Source organism: Leptopilina heterotoma, unplaced genomic scaffold (genome assembly GCF_015476425.1).
Source record: "Leptopilina heterotoma isolate Lh14 unplaced genomic scaffold, ASM1547642v1 Lhet_27, whole genome shotgun sequence".
In the NCBI taxonomy this organism is placed as follows: Eukaryota; Metazoa; Arthropoda; class Insecta; order Hymenoptera; family Figitidae; genus Leptopilina; species Leptopilina heterotoma.
The window spans coordinates 2,770,502-2,789,393 of NW_025110978.1; the positions used below are offsets into that span (position 1 = coordinate 2,770,502).

Sequence of the window (18,892 nt, forward strand, 5' to 3'; positions counted from 1 at the left end):
ATGTAATTTTTGTCGATTGGAATTTAAATCAAACAAAATTTGATTATATTTGCTTTAATTAAAAAATAATTGGTTTAAATAATTATACGGTTCAAATATAATTTACTAAAATTAAAAGTTATAATTAAAATAAAAATTGATTCAAGTAAATATTCACTCAATGAAATAAATTTGTTTTCCTTGCATCAGAGGGGAAAAAATATTTAGAAGATAGAGTCTAAACAAAATCCAATAAGAAATAAACGTTATTGAAAAGAAAAGTGAAGATCCTGTTTTTGTAAAAAGAAAAAAAATGGACATGGGGTGCAAAATATTATACAAAAGGCTGTGCCGTTTTGCGGTTTTTTCATTTTGGCACGCGTACGTGGTGCTCCGGGTAAGCGGATACTCCACAAAGCGCTTTATTGTGTGAAACTCAATATACACGTTAAAATACCAGAGGGACGCGTGGGGTTGTGTCTGCCTATCTCTTCAATTCCTGCGTCTGCGTGCACGCGTCACGCGTATGCGCATTCAACCCCTCCCTGTCGTTTAGCCACATTTTTTTCTCCAAATCGTCATATTAAAAGGGTTGGACTGCATTTAACATATTATTTTTTATCCACTTTCATATCTCTTCTACGTTCGCCTACCATTGTATTTTAAATAAGGAATAACTTTTTACCTGAACTCGTTAAAATTCAAAAAGTTAAAAACACCACAAGTTACAAATTTTCTATTTGATATTACATTTGATATTAAAAATATCACATTTTATATTGCAATTTACATTACCTTTCACATTACATTTACATTTTTCATTAATTTTTCTTCACTTTTACATTTGGTTTTCTTTTCTTTTTTCGGGGGTAAATATAGATAAGAATTTTATGAATTCTTGTAAATAGATAATTAATATACTTAAATATTCATTAAATCAGTAACTTAAATATTTAATCATTAGGTGTTAGAATAACTTTAACATTTTTTTGTCAAATATAGAAAGGAAAAATAAATACACTCATCTAAATGATTCCATTACCCTTTCTTATTTGCATTTACGATTTATTGATTTTCTATGAGTTACGAAAAAAAAGAAACCTTAGGAATGAGAAACAATAGAATGTTCGAATTTGAGAATTAAGGACATACGAGAACTGACGAGAAATCAATTATTTAAATAAGTTTTGTGGAAAACATTCGATTGAAATGAATATAGAAACACTAGCAACAAAAAATATATGGAACAGAATGCAAATAAAAAAGTGTTATCAATATAAATAAATCTTGTCAACGAAAAACAAATTTTTTAAACAACTTTTTTTTTCACCAATTTCCACTTGTATTTTTAGTTTTACTTAACTTTCATTTTGATAAAAAGTGAAAATAAAAATTTGTGGAAATGTAAATGAAAGTGAAAGTATTCTTGCGAATGTGAAAATTAAAGTAAAAGTGAAAATAAAAGTTTATCAATCTTAAAGTGACAATAAATGTGAAAGTAAAGAAAAATCTATTGCAATTTTCGGGAATTCTTCCTGACTTTGCAAATAATATTCACTAATTTTTTAAATAAATTAGAAATTACGGAAATTTTTTCTAACTTTTTAAATGACATCCACTAATTTTTTTGGGAAAAAATATTCATTAGAATTTTAGGGAATTTTCATTAAATTTTTTTGGTGATTTTCACTAGTTTTTAAGAAAAAGCACTTTCCCCAGAAAACGTAGAAGATTCATCATAAATAATTGGTGAAAATTCCCAAAAATTTTTACAGTGTATTAAAGTGACAGTGGCAGCAAATGTGAAAATACAAATCTATAATAAAAATTTTATTCACAGTACGGAAAAAGGAATAAAGTAACTTTAAACTTTTACCAAACTTTACTGTAAAACCAAATTTTTGTTACTAAATACAAAGTAAATTTTACTGAAAATTGATCAAATTTACTTCCTAGTAAGCGCGTATATATAGATTAAAATTTACTCTAAAAATTATTATTTTAAGAATAAATTTTATTATTTTCAAATTAAACTTTACTGATAATTAGTAAAATTAAATTTTCAAGAAATTAGTAAAAAAGGAAATTAATAGTATAAAATAATAAAATAAATTATATAAGTAATACAGTAAATTTTAAACAGTAAAATAAAGAAATTTTTAACAAAATTTTCTCCCTAAACGAGCAGTGAATCGATCATTTAAATTTCTATAATGATTGAACTTAAAATGACATTATCATGAATGAATCACTAAAGAGCAGGCTATTAAATATTGAATTAATAAGAAATTTATCAGAAAAAGCAAACGAACAAAAGGAAGAAAAAAATTTCATTTGAAAAAAAAGAAACATCAGAACTTGCAAAATGAGAAAAATCATGACACCTGCGAATCAGAAAACCACTTCAACTCTGTCGCACACGATTCTTCGTGTGCACTTGCAAGCAGTTTATACGTATACATGTATATAATGCTAGCATGTTTCGACAGGTGCTCAAGTACATCTGCTATAAATAGGAAAAACAAAAATAGATTTTTCTACATTTTTTTCATTTTCAAATATACACTTACAGTATAAAACATCGTTCAATAAACCAAACGATATTTTATAAATTAACGGACTAAAAAGCGCAGCTGCTTTATAAATATATGTACTATATGAAAATTTATTAAATTTATCAAGATCCACCTATAAATAATAGTTAAGAATTTAAGATACATATTCTTGTTATTCACTCGTTGTGACAAGTGAATATTTGAATGCAAATATGTTGGAAAATTCAGAAAACAAATTTCGTTTCAAAACTTAAAATTTAATCATATTCTTTTCTTTAATTTTTTTAAATTAATTTTTGGGGTTGAAAAAGACACTTTTTTATTTTTTACGCTGTAAATTTTTAAAATTTACTTCGGATTTCGTTTAATTAACTCTGGATACAGTACCAAAAAATGATAAGAAATTAACAACTAATCTAGAAACATTCAATTTTACTACAAGTATGCCTCGGACTGAATTTTTAAATAAAAAATAGTAATAAGGAAAGTGTCACAAAATGTTCGTAATAATTGCAAATAATTTTTATTTTTTCTACATTGAAAAAAATTATTTGATTCAAATAACCCATTACTTGATTATATTATTAATTAAATATTTATTTCAATCACATAATTTTTATTTAAGTCAATTAAATGGTATTTGAACCAATACACGCGGAGAGAGAATATAATATTAAATTTTTTAATAGTATTTTACAAACTGGGAAAAAAGAAAGACGAAGCGATATTTTGATATAAAAAATGCTAAACTTTAAAAAAACTGATGTAAAATTTTGTAAAGTTATATTAGAATTCAATTAATATTCTAGTAGATATTTGATATAATTTTACTAAATTTCACATAAGTTTTTTTAAAGTTTAGTATTTTTTGTATCGAAATATCGGTTTATCGCAATTTTTCCTCAAGTATCTTTATTTATTTGTTAAGGAGATTTATAAAAGACTTATAAAGAATGAATAGTTGTATATAGAATATAGATATATTGCATCTATTTTAATTTTATTTAAAAATTGTTGTGTTAAAAGAATGCATAGGACCAAATAAATATTTAGATACTATTTATTAAACATTTTCTGTTTACAACATCGGATTTTAATAATATATATTTTTTTATAAGAAGCTTTTTCCATTATGAATTCAAAAAGCTCTTCTCTTGACACTTTTTTTTAAAATCTACAAAAAAGGAACTTTTACTAAAATAGTACTGCTTTTTATTTTAAATATAGGATATTAAAAATTTGATCAAGATTTTACTGGAAAAAATAAAATAAATAACTCTTACAATATCATTTTTTAATTTAAAAAAAATTATTTGAGGAATAAAATGGTTTGTTTAATTTCTTCACTTGAAAAAGCCAAGATCGTCACTAGGTGGCGTGGAATCTGATTTTATCAATTCAACTGCCATCTAGCGGTGACCTTGGCGTTCGCAGGTGGAGAATAGCATCTCCATATTGAATCTCAAGATATTCATAATTTTTTCATTTTTTATTTATTTATTTAGAATGTAAACGGGACAAGCCCTTTCGAATAGTTTGGTTTATACTTTATTTTTTTTTGAATCTAGAAAGTTTGACAATTAATATAAATGGATCTAGAACATGCTCTGACATTTATAATGATATCTCGCAAAACAAATAAGATTTTTTAACTTTTTTGTTTTAAATTTTGTTTGTAATTTAATTTTATTAAAATTTTCTATTGTATATCATTTGACGAAGAATATTATAAGCTTTCGAATGGTATGTTTGTGAATTTTCTGACATTCGATTGTACAGAAAAATCGTGATTTAAAGATTGGTATATTTTTGGGCCATGCGCGTGGAGCCGTACCGATAATTTCCGACGGTATAGTGTAAGTGTCTCATTAATGAATGAAAGAAAGAAGAAGAAAGATGAGAATGACAGAGAAAGAAAAAATATTTGTGAAAAAGAATGAGAAATAAAGGTAGAGAGGAAAAGAGAAAGAATGAAAGAAAAAAGGAAAAAAGAGAGAAAGAATGAAAGAAAGGAAAACAGTAGGAACAAGTATAAATTAACAACAAGAATAATAATTTTGATTCCGACAATATTTATGACAAAAATAACCATGGCCAATTAGTTGAATGACAGAGGTTCATTCTGACGAAATGTGCGTGCATATATATAGGTGGACCCTAATAGATGATCAGAATAAATGACCACCCCCAGTGGCGATGATGCTGCAAGGACCGTAGAGAATCATTATTGAAACCATATTGTACCAAATATGCAGGTTTCGAAATAAGTGGCTACTGCCATTAAATAGTTCCGGATTAAAAGGGGGTTGGCAAAGAGAGAGAGAGAGAGAGAGAGAGAGAGAGAGAGAGAGAGAGAGAGAGAGAGAGAGAGAGAGAGAGAGAGAGAGAGACCCTTCATACATATACGAAAATACTTAACATTCCGATTGACCCCTACCCCTAAATTCGTATCTACTCTACCAACATGCATAGTTTTTTTTCCTAATACAATATATACCTACAGTTTTCACGTATCGTTGAATTTTCAAAATAAACACAATAAAACACTATTTGCCTTTTCTTTTTCTTCTCTATATAACAAATTTTTACTAGACATTGATAAACTCTACTCTTATTTTCTGAATCATTAAATTTCACCAATCATGGGTGTGAAACTAGAAGAAACACACCATATAACTTTTCAAGTTGTCTATACAAAATGACACAATACTTGAAAAAAGAAATAGATGCGCCACTTTTTCATTCATTCTTGTCTTGCTTTTGAAATTTTTTCCCTCATCTATTTTCTTCTCCTCTAAGAAAAAAGTAGTGGAAGAAGAAAAAGAAGAAGATGTAAAAATTGTGAGAAAAATTTTCCCCTTATTCATTCTGATTCTTTTCTAAAATACCTTCTTTTTGTTCATATAATGATCTCAATTTAGATTGAAAAAAATATTGAATATAATACTATTACTTGTCCCATTATCAAACAAATATTTACTTGTATCAAATCATTTTTATTCGAGTCAGCTATTAGCCACAAATACTTTTACAAATACAAACTACAAATACTTTACTTGAACACAGACAATTTATATTCAAATCAGGTTTAAATTTAATATTTTAATTGATTAAATTTATTTTGTTAATAGACATAATATGATTTTCTGAGTGTATCGTAATTTTTAGCTTGTATAAATTGTATGAAAATGTTGAGCAATTTTAACACGCACGTGGGGTCCTAAAGTGTGTTATTAATAAGAGAAGGGATGAATATAACACCATAGGGTTAGCATGACGGTATTTACCAGGACCCTCTCTCTCCTCCTCTCGCGTTTATGATTCTAAATGGTGCTTTGATGACGCTATAAATGTACACCAGACGGAGTTAATCGTCCCATAAGTCCATTAGTCATCGACTGATGTTACTTTGCAAAAAAAAAATATCTAAATTCAAGTATACAACCCACATTTCTCTCAATTTTTTGAATTTACCCTCCAATGCATATAATTATGTAGATTTATTTTAAATTCCGAATAAAGAAACCAAATAACTACACACAAAAAAATTTATTTGATACAAAGAAACGATTACGATTTTATGTTTAATTGAATTAAACAATATTTAATTTATTTTCTGAATATTTATAATATTTATTTTAATATTTATTTATTGAATTAATTTTATTATATTTTGAAACGTTATATACAAAAGAGGATTTTTATAATGACTTTCTAAAACTCGCAATTAAACAAAATAGAAATAATGCGCAACATTTAGAGTACGTAAATTGCTGACATATCATCATCTATCAATGGATCACTTATATACTAGGAGAAAAAAATTTATATGTTAAAATACAATATGGAAAGTCCGTCGTTTGATAATCGACCCGTATGTTATAATCATCGCATGTATTTGTTTCAGTCATTATCATTTGCAACTTCGTGTTTCACCTGCTCACATAAATAAAATGTATATACTAAAGATTCGTGATATCTCTAATCATACACAATTGCGAATATCAAACATTCACTTACATCCGGTAAAAAAAATTATTCTTTTATAACTGTAATATTTTCTAATCACTCGCATATTTTTTTCCTTTAGATAATTACAAAAAAAATCTGAAAGATTGATGAATGCGAAAAAACTTTCTAAATGTTTTTTTCTGAATTTAAACATCGAAAAACAAGGAAAATAGATAGTTGCGGTTCATTCACTCCTGTAAATTTTTAATCAGCGTTACTACTAAATAACAATCATAATACATTTAAATAACTTATAAGAATATTATTACAAAAAAAGAAAAATGCCCGAGTGACAAAACCATTATTTTACATTATAAGAATATCGTTACTCTAACTTCTTTAAAATTAGTTCCATTATTTCAATTTAATTATTATTTTCTAGAATTTTGAACTAAAATTGTTCTACAAATCCATTATTTTTAATAATTTTTGAAAAAGTTCTTTGAGAATTTCCAAATTCACTTGTTTACATTTCAATTTCACGAAATTCCGATTATCAGAAATTCTTCAAGTAAATATATATTAGAGATTAGAAACTTCAAATAATTTTTAAAAAATTCAATCAAACTTTTAAAAAAATTTAAATCTACAGAATTGTTAGTTAAAAGCATAAAAAATTCAAGTTTTCAAAGATTTTAATTTGAAATTTTTTCGAAATTCAATTACTTCTAAAAATCTGCACGCTATAATGCGCTTTTGATATTCAAACTAAAATTTTGACTGAAATTCATTTTTAAATCAATTTTTATTAGAAAATTCTATATAAGAACTCAATTATTTAAATACAAGAATAAACAATTTATTAAATAATTGAATATTTCTTAAAATTGAATTCTCATAGAGAATTTTGTTAACAAATTTAAAAAAAATGAAATTCTGCAATGAGTTTTATTTTAAATAATTGAATTCCTAAAAGGAAATTTTAATACTTATGAAAATAATTGAATCCCAGTAAAAAATGTTATTATTTATGAAAATATAATTAATTAATTGCGAAGAAATTTATAAAAAAAATTGTAAATAAAATTAAAGTCCTGTCAAAATCTTTATTATTGATTAAAATAATTAAATTTTTGCATAGAATTTTATGAAAAACTTTTTTTAAAATAATTTAATTCTTTAGGAAAATTTTATTAAAATAGTAGATATTGAAAATCATTGAATTGAGGAAAATTTTTTAAAATAATTGAAATTTTGACAAGAATTTTATTAAAATCTTTGAAAATAATTGACTTTTGGAGAAGAATTTTATTATTTATATTATGTTCATAAAGATAATTAAAAGTTGTAAGAGAATTTTTAAAAAAAAATTAATTTTACAGAATTGTCAGTTAAAATTATGACAAATAAAAATGTTCAAAGATTTTAATTTGAAACCTTTTCAAAATTCAATTATTAAAAATTCCTGCTATAATCCTTTTGATATTCAATTATTATTTAAAACTTTAACAGAAATTAATTATTAAGACAATTTTTAAAAAAAGTTTTACAAGAAGTAAATTATTTAAATATAAAAATAAATAATTTATTGAATAATTGAACGTTTCTTAAAATTGAATTCTCATAAAGAATTTTCTCAACAAATTTTTAAATAATTGAATTCTTTCGACGAATTTTAATAAAACTTTTAAGAATAATTACATTTTTCGAGGAATTTGATAAAAATTGTATTAAAAGTTATTAAAATTCTGCGATGGTTTTATTATTTATGAAAATAATTTAATCGCTGTGTCAAATTTGATTATTTATGAAAATACTGGAATTATTTCAAAAAAATTTATTAAAAATTTGTAAATAATTGATTCCTGTGAAATTTTTATGATTTATGAAAATAATTAAATTTTTGCGTAGAATTTTATTAAAATTTTTTTTTAATAATTGAATTCTTTTGGAAAATTGTATTAAAATACTATAGATATTGAAAACCATTGAATTGAAAAAAATTTTTGAAAATATTTTAAATTTTGATAAGAATTTTATTAAAATTTTTTAAAATAATTGAATTTTGGAGAAGAATTTTATTATTTATAAAAATAATTGAAATTTTATAAAAAATTTCAAATTAACAGCATGTGATTGTTAGGTTCTCAATGGTAATTTTCGACTACTTTTCTCTTTAAATATTTAAGAAATTGAGCTGAAATTTTGTATGAAAGTCTAAAATACAATAAAGAAGGGCAGTGATGTGCAAAAGTTTTAATATTTTTAAAATTAATTATTACAAATTACTTTAAAATTATCAGTTGTCATGGCCACTTTTAATCAATTTCTCTTCTTTACCGATTTCAAAGTGTATTATTATAATTTTTTTTTTCTTGGATTATTAAAACTTTTGCCCATCACCGCCCTTCTTTATTATATTTTAGACTTTCTTACAAAATTTCAGCTTAATTTATTAAATATTTAAAGAGAGAAAAAATTACCATTTAATTTCTAACATTCACATGTAGTTAAAAGCATTCATCTATTTTCATTCATCTATTTATGAAAATTGTTAACGCAACTCTTTTAAAATTCAATAAATTTTGAAATATTTAAGTAAAATTGTTTATTATATAATTTATAAGTAATAATTTTATGATAGTTCTTTAAGAATTACGTTATTTAAAAAGAAATTATTGTCATAAATAAAAAAATTCAAGGTTTGGTATATTATAATTCGTGGTAATTTCATAGTTTATGAGGCGAACATAAAAGACTAAAATTCAGAATTTTCTTATGAATTATAAAAATTTAATTTTTTACAGTACTTTTAATAAAAATGCCTGACTTTTCCTTGAATTCCTTAACCTGTGATAACCCTGTTATTGCTTCATAAAAATGGAATTCAATAGCATTGGTGCTATTGAACCAATAGTTTTCATCTCAGTCTAAATTCAAAAAATCTGAAGTCGAAATTCTAAAATTCGCACCTTTCTTCTGTTTTCAAAATTTCATGATTCTATGTTGCCCGACTGTAAATGTTACTTCGAGCCAAATCACTCTTCGCGCAGTAATAGGTAAACAATTGCCATATCAAAAAGTAACATTTCTGTTTAGAATTATTATTTGAATCTAAAAAGAGGGGACTTTTTCTCTGTAAGGGAATGAATTGAAAGAAAAGAGTATAAGCGAGAAGCGTTGGAGTAAACGCCTAATGTCTAAAGAAAGAGGCCTCTATGAATTTGTTGTATGTATTTGCCTATGAAAAGATCGAAGACACCTGAGGCGCCACACACGGTGACGGTAACCAAAAACCACAACCGTACTCGGCATCGCGACAGACATGCTTTCGCACAAAAGATCCCTTTGGACCCCTTTTCAACTGCTTGAGATCATCTTTCTATTGATGCACCATCGTTCCTTCAAGAAGGAGAGAGAGAGAGAGAGCTCGAGGAATAATCTCGGACGCGATAATGGCGATGGAGCGAGACATAAGGAATTTCTTCGACGGCGCATTTCACTTGTGTTGTGCATAGTTATATATATTCTCTCCGTTAAAAAACAAACTTGTATACTGAACGCTTGGAATTCAATTTTACCGCATTGATAATACTCATCTTACAAAAATTTATTTTTATTCAATCTAAATATGTATATGGAGAATAATAATGAAAACAAATTCCGCGCAGAGTCTTCTTAACAAACAAAAGGTGTATGCATGAGTCATCATTGTTACCTATAAGAACTTCATTAGTTCCAATTCTTAGTGCAGGTCTGTTTTAAATCGAATTTTAAAAAAATGAATTTCTACTCAATCAAAGTTTTAGCACAAAAATTTTCCTGAAATTCAGACTCTGCACTCGATAATTAATTTTAAAAAAGTATCAAAAAAGTAGCTATCGAAAAATTAAACTTGACGACTAAAAAACTCGTTTTAGCCACTTCACAAAACTGACAAAAATTCCATTCTATAATTTAATGTCCTGACTTTTTCCTAATTTTCATCAATAATATTTACTTCCTTCTTATTCTATACTAATAAATTGAATTCCTGCAACGAATTTTATTACTCATGATTCATGAAAGAATTTAAATATTTATAAAATAATTTAATTCTTGCAAAGAATTTTATTAAAATTTTTAAATATAATTCATTTCTTTCGACTAATTTTATGCAAATTCTAATTTAAATAATTGAATTCCTGAGAAATTTTTATTATTCGTGAAAAGAATTGAACTCTTACGAAAATTTTTACGAAATTTTTTTTTAAAATTGAATTCTGTTTGGAAATTTTATGAATGTAGTAGATATTGAAAATCAATAAATGGCGAAAAGTTTTTAAAAATAATTAAATTTTATAAAGAATCCTTTAAAAACTTTTGACAATATACTTGAATGTCTGTGTGGGTATTTTATTAAATTTTATTGAAAATAATTGAATTTCCAAAAATTAATTTATTACTTTTAAAAATAATTAAATAATTCTTGTGATGAATATTGTTATTTATGAAAATAATTGAATTTTGCAAAGAATTTCATTAAAATGCCTCAGAATAATGGAATTTTCGGTAATAACTTTGTTCTTTTTCGAAATAATTGAATTCTTGGGAATAATTTGATTAAAATTTAAAAAAAAAATTGAATTATTTTTAAAAAAATTAATTAAAATTGTATTTAAAATAATTGATTTTTTTTAAACAATTTTATTAAAATATTTGAAAATAATTGAATTCTTGTGAAAAATTCTAATATTTTTGTAAATAATTGATTTCTTTGAGGAATTCAAATAAAATTTTTAAGAATAATTACATTTGTTTTTAGCAATTCCTGTAAAATTGTATTAAAAATAATTAAAAATCCTGCGATGAATTTCATTATTTATGAAAATAATTAAATAGAATAGAATTTTAAAAAGATTGTTTTAAATAATTAATTTTTTCGAAATATAATAAATATTATGAGCATTTTATTTTAAATAATTGAATTCTCGTGGAAAACTTTATTTGTGAAAATAATTAAATTTTTCGATTAACTATGTTAAAATATTATTAAAAATAATTGAAATTCTTCGTTGAGTTTTACTATTTATGAAAATAATTGAATTCTTGCTTCGAATTTTATCAAAAATTTTTTTAAAAAATTGAATTTCCATGAAAAATGTTATTATTAGTGAAAGCAATTGAATTATTGTGAAGAATTGTATAAAAATTTTGTTAAATAATAATTGAATTCCTGTGAAAATTTTATTATTTATGAATATAATTGAATTTTGGATGAATTTTATCAACATGATTTTAAATAATTGAATTCTTTTGCGCAAAATTTGATGAAAATATTAGATATCAAAAATAATTGAATTTCGAATATTTATTGAAAATAATTGAATCGTTTTAAAGAATTTGATTATAATTTTTGAGAATAGTTTTTTGATTTCTAGTATAAGCAAATTTAAAGTAGTGGAAATTCTATAAAAAACAGAAATAGTAGCTTTTAGTGGCTGAAAATTAAAAAAATTACCCAAATAGTATTAACCATAAGAATTTTTTGCATTTCCTTTTCTTTGTTACGAAAATATTCGAAAGCTCCAAAAGTCAGTCGATATATATATAGCTATCGAAGAAGATTTTCACATGATGTCATTGAACTGTAACACAATGAAGAGAGAGTTGTGTATTTTTCAAACCGATCTACAAAGATCTGAACCAATCAATTTTCGGTTTTCTATTGCCGAATGAAGAAAAAAAGTTCAACTCTATAGTATAACGTCATCATACAAGTTGTATATCTATGTATAAAAATATAAAAGGAGTGTCATTCAATTTTTTTTCCTTCGTCCCTTCGCACTTTTGATGGATCGGATATATTCGTCTGCGATTAACTGACAGTAATAAGTTTATACGTATCCAACAATCTTCAATATAAGTATATACATGTATATAAAATTTAGGGATCCGTGGGCGGTGAACCGTGAAGGCAAACGTGGTAAAATGCTGATGGTCTCTAAATAGTTTGATGAATCAGAAATTTCCATACGTAATTGCAGCGATTATGTCTTCGTGCAACTGGTGTTACTACATATACATATATATGTATATATTTCGACCCCCCTGATGGATTTCCCTCTTATATTTATACCCACATTGCAGTCTAATTAGTTATATAAATTTCGAAAGAGTTCTTTTTTAAAAAAATTCTTGTAAATTCGTCAGAAAAAAAATTAAATAATTGTCTATAATTATAAATAAGTTTTTAAGTCAAAATTTACATTTTTTTATTACTTACTAATTTAGCATTTTCTCCCTTTTTTCCTTTTTTGGTATTGTTTTTATTGTGTTATTTTTTTTGTTCCTTCTTTGTAATTTTTTGGTCCTTCTTTTGCTTCTTTTCTAATTTTATGCAACGTTATCAGGATTGCCACAAACTAAAATTCTTCTTTCAGTCAATTATTTTTAATAATTTTTGAAAAAGTTCTTTGAGAATTTTTAAATTCCTTTGTTTACAATTCAATTTTACGAAATTTCTATTATTTGGAAATTCTTCAATTAAATGTATATAGAAAATAAAAACTTCAAATATGTAATTTAAAAAAAAAAATCAATTAAACTTTCCCAAAAAAATTATTTCTACAGAATTGTTGCTTAAAAAGTATGAAAATTTTTAATGATTTCAATTTCAAACCTTTTCAAAGTTTAATTATTTTTCAAAATTCATTTTAAAATCAATTTTTATTTGAAAATTTTAAAAGAATTAAATTATTTAAATAAAAAAATGAATAATTTATTGAATAATTGAATGTTTGTTAAAATTGAATTCTCATAAAGAATTTTATAAACAAATTTTTAAATAATTGATTTCTTTTGACAAATTTTAATAAAATTTTTAAGAATAATATGTAATTAAATTTCAGAGAATTTTATTATTTATAAAGATACTTGAAATTTTGACAAGAATTTCTGTTAAGAATTTTATTATTTATATAAATAATAATTGAATTCTGACAACGAATTTTATTCAAGTTTATAAAAATAATTGAATTTCCGTGAAGAATTTTATTATTTATAAAAATAATTGAATTCTTGAAAAGAACTTTGTTAAATTTGTTTAAATAATTGAATTCTTGGGACGAATTTTATGAAAAATCTTTTTAAATAATTGATATTTTTCGAAAAAATTTATGAAATTTTGCATTTTAAATGATTGAATCCCTGTGAAAATTTTATTGCTTATAAAAACAATTGAATTATTTCGGAGAAATTTATTAAAAATTTTGTAACAAATTGAATTCCTGTGAAATTTTGCCAAGAATTTTATTAAAATTTTTAAAAATAATTGAATTTCTATAAAAATTTTATTATTTATAAAGATAATTGAAATTTTGAAGAGAATTTTTTTTAAATTTTTGAACATATAATTGGAATTCTGCAAAGATTTTTTTTAAAAGTTTTTATAACTTTTGAAAATAATTGAATTTCTGGAATCATTTGTAACTTTTCCAAAATTCAATTTTGATTAGTTTTTTTAACTAAAATTCTTCTATCAATCTAGTATTTATGAAAGTTGTAAAAATTATTCATGAAATAATTTATAAGTCATAATTTTATGATAGTTCTTAAAAAATTAAGTTATTTAAAAAGAAATTATTGTCATAAATAAAAAAAAATTCAAGGTTTTGTATTAAAATTCGTGATAATTTCATAGTTTACGAGGCAAACAAAAAAAACATCAATTCTACGAGAATTCAATTATTTAAATACAAAAATAAATAATTTGTTGAATAATTTAATGTGTCTTAAAATTGAATTCTCATAAAGAATTTTATCAACAAATTTTTAAATAATTGATTTCTTTTGACGATTTTTAATAAAAATTTTAAGATCAATGCCATTTTTCGAGAAATTCGATTAAAATTGTATTAAAAATAATTGAAATTCTGCGATGACTTTTATTACTTATGAAAATAATTGAATTCCTAAAAATAATTTTATCATAATATATGAAAATAATTGAATTATTATGAAAAAAAAACTTTGTTAATAATTGAATTCATGCGAAATTGTTATTATTTATTGATGAAAATAATTAAATATTTGAGTCGAATTTTATCAAAATTTTTATTAAATATTCATACTCGTCAAAAAATAACTATTTTCTCTCTATATATATAACATTATTAAATGTTTCCGCTTTTATTTATTTTTGAATACATTTTTATTAATACTGCAAAGTGTAAATTTTTACTAGTGGTTTTTAAATTCAACATTTATGGATGTAATGGAGTGTTCGAGCTTTTAAAGTGAGCATAAATTACACATGTCTGAGGTATTTACGACATATGGAGGAAAAGGGGTAACGTGACAATAACGACGACTATCAACAGTATGGTACTAAATTGCACTTTATGGAATCTGATAAATTGACAATTATTTTGTCTCGATCAATAGAAATATTCAATTGTCGAAAAAATTCACCGTATCTCTGAAAACGTTATAAAAAAAAACGTTTTGCATTCATCATCGCCTCAAAATTAAATTAATAATGAGGTATTTAAATTCAATATTTGATTCTTTCAAGAAAACTATGATATTTTCAATGAATTCAAAGTTAGAGAGTAGATAAAATTTTTTCTTTATTAGATAAAATTATTTTTTTTCATTAAATAAATATTTTTCTTTATTGGACGATTAATTATTTTTTCTTTATTAGAAGAAAAATAAAAAAATATTCTTTAACGTCATTTAATGTAATGAATATAAATTGTAGAAAAAATTTACTAAATTTCTTTTTTTCAAGGAGGGACACTATCGTAATTGAGAGCGACAGAGCACCGTGGCATATCTTGAAAAATCTACCCCATTTCAGTTCGAGCAGTGAGAGAGAAGATAATTATTACGAGTTTGGGCTGATGGAAAGAGTATATATATATATATGAAGATCTCTCAAACGTTAATCTAATGATTCACCTCTTAATGTCGCATCGTCTCTCATTTATTAACCCTCAACTTAAATTAATATGTATACACGAATTTCAGAACTAACTCGATTCTCACTCATCATTATTATATTGAACGTGTCAACGTTGGGAAAAAGGAGAAATAATTATAAAACTCCTAGTATAAATTGATGATAACGAGAATAATATGTCAAACAAACAATTTTCTCCGTTAAATAATATTAACTACTTGATCAATTAATTTAATAAATAAATACTGAGAAAATGAAGTATAAATAAAAATTAATACAGATTAGATAAACTTTTAAAGTTTCGAAGATTGGAAATTAAGGTCGACAGTAACTTTAAAGAGGAAAAAAATTGAAAATTCCATTTTCTTAATTCTTAATTAAGAGGTCAATAAACTTGGTTCGAAATAAATATAAGAATGAACATTTTTATGGAACTTTGATTCAAATAAATGGTATAGAATTAAAATTGAAAGTTCTTTATAATTATCTTTTAATTTTTAAAAATCTTCAATCTTTCTACAGGCTTTGTACTCAATGTTTTCAAAATTTCTAAAGTAAATTAAATTCAAAAAGAATTTTTTTTAAATAAATATTTAAATACATATATTTATTTTTCCACATAAATTAAAATATTTAAAATAATTTCAATGTAAACCTTTTCTGAAATTTAACTACTTCTAAAAATCACAAATGTAATTGTTCCAAAAATCAATCATATTTTTGTTGAAATTTTTAAATAAAATTCTTCAAAACTTTAATAAAATATTTTTTCAAAATAAAAATTAAAATAGCATTACAGTTTTAAAACAGTTAAAATTTTCAAAGATTTCAATTTAAAAATCTTTTGAAATTCAATTATTTCTAAAAATTCTCTCTATAATGTTTTTAATATTCAATTATTTTCTAAAATTTTAACTATAATTCATTTTTAAATCAATTCTTATTAGCAACTTCTACGAGAATTCAATTATTTAAATACAAAAATAAATAATTTAATGAATAATTTAATTATATTTCTTAAAATTGAATTTATATAAAGAATTTTATCGACAAATTTTTAAATAATTGAATGCATTCGAAGATCTTCACAAAATTTTCAAAAATAATTGCATTTTTCAAAGAATACATTTAAAATTATATTTAAATAATTGAAATTAAATTTAATTTAATTTATTGAATAATAGAATTCCTCTGAAAATTTTATTATTTATGAAAATAATAGATAAAAATAATAAAAAAAAATAAAAATTCTAAATATACCTACTAATTTAATTGTTTCGAAAAAAATTTAAGTTCGTACAAGCAATTTAATTAAAATTGTACTAAAAATAATTGAATTCTTCTTAAGAATTTATCGGAATTTTGATAAATAAATGAATTCTATCAACAAATTTTTTAAAACTTTTTAAAAATAATTAAATCTCAAAAAGAAATTTTATTCAAATTGTATTGAAAATAATTGAATTTTTTTGAAGAGTTGTATATAAGTTATCAAAATATGTCATTTAATTCTTGCTACAAATTTTATTACAATTTTTTTTTGGAAATAATTGATTTCTTTTGAAATATTTTATTGAAATAATACGTATTGAAAATAATTGATGTTTGACAAATTTTTGAAATTATTTAAATCTTTACGAAGAGTTTTATGAAAATTTTTTGAAAATAATTGAATTGTTACAAAGAACAATTTCATTAAAATTTTTGAAAATATTTAAATTCTTTCAAGAAATTTGATTAAAAATGTATTGAAAATAATTACCTACTAAATTCTAAAAAAAAAAAATTAAATATCAACATTTTTTAAAATAATAATTGAATTATTGTGTACAATTTTAATAAAAATTTTTAGAATAATTGCATTTTTCGAGGAAGTCATTTAAAATTGTATAGAAAATAATTGAAATCTTGCGGTGATTTTTATTACTCATGAAAATAATTGAATATTTGCAACAAATTTTAAACATTTTTTTAAAATAATTCAATTTTATTGTTATTTTATTATTACCTAATTATAGTTAATTAATATTTCATAATTTATTAAATTTTTAAAATTAATTGAACCCTAGCGAAGAATTTTATAAAAATCTTTTTAAATAATTGAATTCTTTTAGAAAATTTTTTATTAAAATATTGGATATATTGAAAATAATTGAATCGTTTGAAAGAATTTTATTTAATTTTTTTTAATTGCTTCTAAGAATTTTATTTAAAATTTTAATTTTTGAGAATAATTTTTTTATTCTAACTTTTCGCGAATTTAAACTAATGCAAATTCTCAATCATATAAAATAGTTGCTCTTAGTGTCAAAAATCTAAAAAATGTATCCAAATAGTAGCAAATGGTTAAAAAAAAAAGTAGTAAATAGTCCGCTTTACTAAATGAGTACAAAGCTTGTTTTTAAGTATAAATTTCTTCTAAAATAAAAGAATTATTTTTTCTAAGAGAGCAATCCGAGTAGTTAGCGCCTTGAAAAAATAATAAAAATCTCCTTGAGAGGAAGAAAGGATTTTTCTTTATTGTCGTTGTTGAAAAGATTGAGCAGCAGTCTTCATTGTTTTCTTTTTCTTCTCGAGTGTCATTTAAAAGTGGTCTGCGAAAGGGTGATCAAAAAGTGGCACCGACAATGAGGAAGAAGAACGAAGCTCATAATTTTAGGCCCCTTTAAACATAACAAAGTGTCCTTCGATACAGTTTCGACACGGCAGTTAAACAAATTAAAGCGGGCTCTCGTGAATATATTCTCCACGCCGAGTGGATTCACAAAACTTTTTATTTAGGGGTTTTCAATTTTTCAACATATGGCAAACAATGCATTTCAGAAGCGCCATCCTAATTATACAATTTCATATGTGTAGTCTCTGTCATGAATGTTCAATTTATTTACTTAGAATAATAAAAATGATCTTGATATGAATAAAAAAAATAGGAAAAAAAGTAAAAAAGTAGGGGAAAGGTGTACGAGATGATCCCCCTAAGGGAGAATGACCATTATTCAAAGAAAAATCAGCATTTTTGAGTTTGTTTTGTACGAACTAGTAGATAATTAATCCATCTAACTTTTCTGATTAGAAATGTATACAGCTAATTAGTATTTTACAAGTAAATTTAATTTTTCTAAAACCTTACAAAAGGATCATCTTGGACACCGCGGGGTGTCCAAGATGATCCCCCTGGCATGGGCAAGATGATCCGTAGGTTTATCTTACCCCAATTATTGGAAAAGGAGACTAAATTGAAGAAATAACATATATTAATATTAAATATGCTTTATTTAGGTTATAAATGCCTTTGAACACTCACTAAGATTCATTTTTCGATTTTATAATTACGAGGCATTGTCTACAACAAGAAAATTAATAAAAATAGATGTAGATTTCAACTTTTTGTTTTAAATAAGTTAGTTTTGATAATAAAAACATATAAGAAGAGAGAAAAATTGAATTTTTTATTACACCCATT

At 23.3% G+C, this 18,892-nt stretch overlaps 1 protein-coding gene and 1 long non-coding RNA gene across 4 annotated transcripts in view; one reads left to right on the forward strand and one right to left on the reverse strand.

The window, feature by feature from the left end:
- Positions 1-15,597, forward strand: part of LOC122503717 — an 83,354-nt gene extending 67,757 nt beyond the window's left edge. Inside the window, exons 2-3 of the long non-coding RNA XR_006301777.1 lie at positions 14,710-15,008; positions 15,259-15,597. This is a non-coding gene — a long non-coding RNA (uncharacterized LOC122503717). The remainder of the gene's footprint in view (positions 1-14,709; positions 15,009-15,258) is intronic.
- Positions 1-18,892, reverse strand: part of LOC122503714 (meiotic recombination protein W68) — a 176,184-nt gene that overhangs the window by 105,570 nt on the left and 51,722 nt on the right. The gene's annotated exons all lie outside the window — the stretch shown is intronic.